We start from the raw sequence: 5,117 nt of genomic DNA on the forward strand, positions 1-5,117 counted from the left end.
AGCTTTTAAACAAGAACCCAGTGTAAGCTGCACAAAAGCCAGGCCTATGAACACTGCTGATTTTGAACAGGACTTGGGCTCAGAAGACTTTCCAATATTTCTGCGTTTTTTTTATAAGTTTTCCAAAATGAGTGAAATAGTATTTAATACTAGTCTTTTCACTATCAAGTGTGTCCAGGTCTCAAAGGAGAGAACATGGTGTTAAAACTTAATGTTTAATATTTTGAAGGGTTTACGCACTTGAAGGGTATTGTTTGAAGATTTACACCAATGTATCAAATGGTTTAATTTGATGTGAGTTATTAGATGAAGAAATCTGATAAAGAAATGTAAATTCAATATTAACTACAGATCCCACAATGCCATGCTGATGTTTTATTTCTGGATGTATGTACAAGCTGAAAGTAAAGACTGTCCATGTTGTTTTAGCTTGTGCCATTGTCGATTATTGCTGGTTAGACAGGGACAGAACATTTGCAGATGGGATATGTGAAAAGAAGCATTCCGATGCACATGGCAAACGAAGCATTGTTTCATTGTATCAGTGTGTAACTTGGCGGGAATCTTACCTTCAGACAAAACAGATTCAAAGGCGTGTATGACCTTTGGCATTTGGAAAGAAAACCTCTGTATCACCACCTGTAATCAAATTTGAATCCCCTAATCAGAATATCTCTAGCAAACTGAGTTATATGTACAATACAGTAATTTTAGTGATTCTGTAATGCCAAAAGTCTTATATTTGGATTGGTTACTTATGGTTAAGATTAGGGCTGGGTAGAGGGTAAGGTTGTTATTGCTGGGATTAGGGTTTTTCCCATATAAATGAATGGGAAAATTGTATTCATTGATATGAATACAAACGCGAGTGTGTGTGTGTCTTTGAGTGTGTGTTTATAATATACATATTGGAGATGTGAGACTGCATGTTAATATGCGTGTCATTAAGTGCTCACACAACATATCTTTAGAGATGCTGACATATGTCTGATACATTAAACTAAACTCCTACTTCTGACAGTGTAAACTGTTATTTAATTGAACAGACTTTACCCCACTAGTCCCTGTATTTAGGCTGCTAGACGCATCAGGCAGTTTCTCCAGATCAGAGTGTCACACTAGTGCTGCAATCAGACTGTGGAGAGAGAAAAAAGCGGGGGGGGGAGGCTTTCAGACCTTCTACTTCACCCAAATGCCTCTTGGTATAGGGGCAAAAAACAATATTCTTGAGCCAGCTCTTAAGAGCTTTCTTGACAAGTGATTGAGCTTAAGTGCTACGGCTGAAGTCTAAATGTTAACAGGTTTCTGTTTATTTGGGTCTTTGTTCATTGTTAATACATTAAGATCCCGAACTTTGGCACAGTCGTAATGTACGGTATAATATCTATAATATACCAAAAATCAGCTTTATTTAGGTTATGGTTTTGTTGCAGGTATTTTCTGAAGAATTGTATAACTCTCTCCAAAACAATGCGCTGTCCGCTTTTATGTTAGATGGAGTGTCACACTGACACATCCAGCACTATGACCCGACACTCGAAATTGTCCATGTTGGAAGGCTGACGTGCTGAATGGAAAACCTTCACTTTTTGAATGGTCCAGCTGTAGCCAGAGAAAATCCACTGACCAAAATCAATCATATGATTGAATATATAAATCAAGAAATTGGCGCAATGATAAACCATGGACTCTTTTGGTGTGTCTTACATAGTGCACAGTGTTCCAGATGGTCTTCTTTGCGACTCCTTTAGAAAGTGCAGGATTATTGTAATAGTAGCTAATCGTTTGATAAACATGGCTAGATGCCTGGATAATTGTGTTGTTCTTTCTCCACAACATAGTCAAATTAGCATCAAAAGACATAGAAACCATCAGAGAAAAAGTCAGAAAATACCACTATTCCCACCACTTAAATCCTGTTACCCTGAATAAAGTACAGCAGCCCCCCACATCCACGTTTCAGTAACCATGGTTTCAGTCATCTGCGGTTTCAGTAACCACAGTTTCAGTTATTTGTGGTCTCAATAACCATGGTTTCAGTTGTCCGCGATTTCAGTAACCACTGTTTCAGTTATCCGCAGTTTCAGTAACCACGGTTTCAATTATCCGTGGTTTCAGTAACCGTGGTTTCAATCATCCGCGGTTTCAAAATGTGTAGCAGTACGTTTTTCATTGCTCCTCCGTCCTTTGAAGGCTATGAAAAGTATGAGTTTCATTCCTGCGTCATTCTTTGATAGACGACTTTTTTCATTGCTCTATCGCATCTTGAAGATAAAATCCTTTTCATTCCAGAGAGTATAGTACTGGACATACTGTATAATAATGTACATAATTATTGCATAATTATTACTGCATTTAATGTTGGTAATGTCGTTCTATGTTTACTTTATCAATTACCATATGTATATACACAAAACACACATTATATATGTAGTCCATGGATGGACGGTTTCTGCTGTCTGGGGTAGGTTTAGGAACGCATCACCTGTAGATATGGGCGAATTACTGTATATATATTGTTACTTCATTTTTATCTCCATTTATCTGTATACCTCAGCAACACCGATGTTTAATGTAACTTCCTATCCTGTGAGCAGAGTTAAAGTGGACAACTATAAATCTCTTATGGCTCAACGATTTGTCCAAGGTGACCATAGTAACATCCATCTCCAGTCCTCTGAAAAGCTAGCTGCATGATGGAGACTGAAGGACGCTGTCTGACGTATCACTGTAACAAAACATAATCAGCTAGACCAACAGATAAGCATATAGAGATGAATTTGTTTTCAAATTAAACAGCATACGCCGTAAAATGCATGATTAGCTCGTCCTAGTTACTGTTCGTAACACTTAGTGAATTGTGGGTGTTTTTTGACTAGTTTGCTGGTTAGCTGTAGTTATCGGCCTGACCTGCGTCTTAGTTAGCAGTAGTTACTGTGAGTATGGACCAACAGTGCTTGGCTTGCACCTACACGCAGATTCCAGGCCGCTTTTGCGGTTAGATAGCTAAATGAGTATCCCGCTAGACAAAAGCAATTTTTGTATTTAAAGCTTCTGCTGTAATGAATTATTTTCCCAGCGTCGAGGGGCTACTTTACCTAAAAAATGTACATCTGTACAGTTACACTGCAGATTATTAACCCTATTAATTAAAATGTGCTGTACTTTCTATACTTGACAATTTGATCTAGTGCTGCAAAATTAGACACTGAGTCTAGTGCATTAGAGCCTATTTATTTACTTGTTTTGGGGAGTAACAGTATTTTTACGACAAATGACAGCTCTTTCGTCAAAGAAAATAGCACAATGATGATCTTGCTATACAGTGTAATAATTTTATTAGATAAAGAAAAATGCAGTGGCATATAAAAGCAATGTAAATGTAAATTTGCAAATGCAAATTACAGATTGGGGAAGGGGCACATTACACAAAGCACCTATTGCATGAGCAAACAAATTTAATTGGCTATAGACAACATTGTCAGCATATCAAAGAGGGTAAAAATGCAACCCTGTCTATTTCTCTGATAAAATATGATTATTAGCTTCTCTTGATATCCATAAACCATTATTCTAGACATTTTTGTTTATAGGAGAGAAAATGAAAGATTTTATGTCCTGTTCCCAGAGATCACTAACGGAGACAAAAGTATGATTCATTCTTAAGTAAAAGTAATATACATATAAATAACCAGATAGTTTATGGATGATTTATTGCGGGCTTGGTCCAGGTTTTGTGTCATTGTACGAAAGCGATGTCAAAATGTGAACAGAACAGAGTAGGGCTACATTGTCAGTAAAAAGTAACAATTTGTACCTTTGCTTCTCACTGGTGCTGTACCCTCATGGGGCTGCCTGTTGTACCCTTAACTGTAGGTAAATGTACCTTTTAGTCTAATTTAAGGTACAGAACAGGACTCTGAGGAACATCCCCAAGGTACAAACAGCATTAATGTACCATCAATGGTACAAAAATGTTACCGGGAGTCCATTTCTGTACCTTAAAACGTGCATTTACCTACTTTTTTTTTGGAGGAGAAAAAACCCTTTGCTTTTCTCATACAAAAGTAGAAGACACGGTACAAAATGCAGAGGTCACTACTTCGACTCCCAGACATCGAAATGAGTTGATGATTCCCGCTCAGTCTGGAACACAGCCTCTGCTTCCAGGTTTACGTTCCAGGTTCACGTCCAGCTCATTTACCTGGTCCTTCAGTTCCACACTACGGACGTCTTCTGGTGCGTGCCCGTATACCATTATAAGGTCAACCAATTGTCAGATCCCTTGCAGGCACCCGTCAGACACTGCCAAGCAGACAGAGTAACTCCCCCACACAGGCCTGTAGCGGTGAATTGCGTGTCAGTCTTGAGTTGTCTGTAACTGGCTATCCTGTCTTAATTCTGTCCATCAGATTGCCAAAGAAATGGATTCCCTGCCCGACTTGTGTGTACAGGTAGCTCATCCTGCCAAACATTGTTTAGCCAACATCATAGTGTCAACATAATATTCTCTTGTTATTTTCCACACACATTTGGCCTTCAGCTATTAGCAATGCTAGTGTTCTCTTTTTCTTTTTTTAATAGCCGAACGGGTTTGTTTTCTCTGAAAATTCTGGAAAGTTTCTTTCTTTGCTCGTTTTCTAACTCCAGGGTTACCTCCAGGATGTGTGATGCCGCGGAGTTGTCAACATTCTCAATAGCTCCCCTGCCATTGGATGAAGTCTTTATATTTATGAATTGCGGTGTGTTATATAACCAATGTTACCGTTTGGATCATGTCATTGTGCTGAAGTAAATTTAGCTAAATATAAAACTTCACATTAAATATGCGTAATTAAAATGACCCTTCCGGCTTTCACTGTGTTTTGTGCCTGTTTTAGCCACCTGACTTGCAATCTAACTGTCATGCCCTGCTCCTGCCGATTGGAAAGCAGAATGCCCCAGGAACCCACGCTGACTCAAACAGATCTGCGACCAGATTTAAATCTGCAACTCTGTCAAAACAATGGTGCCACCTCAGCGATCCCACTCACCTATGTGTTGATTAGGCAAAAGCCTTTGCATGTGTCAGATTTGGGGCATATTACTCAGGGTGGTCAAAGATGTCCACTTTTAAT

This window comes from Paramormyrops kingsleyae, chromosome 20, assembly GCF_048594095.1.
Source record: "Paramormyrops kingsleyae isolate MSU_618 chromosome 20, PKINGS_0.4, whole genome shotgun sequence".
Classification (NCBI taxonomy): domain Eukaryota; kingdom Metazoa; phylum Chordata; class Actinopteri; order Osteoglossiformes; family Mormyridae; genus Paramormyrops; species Paramormyrops kingsleyae.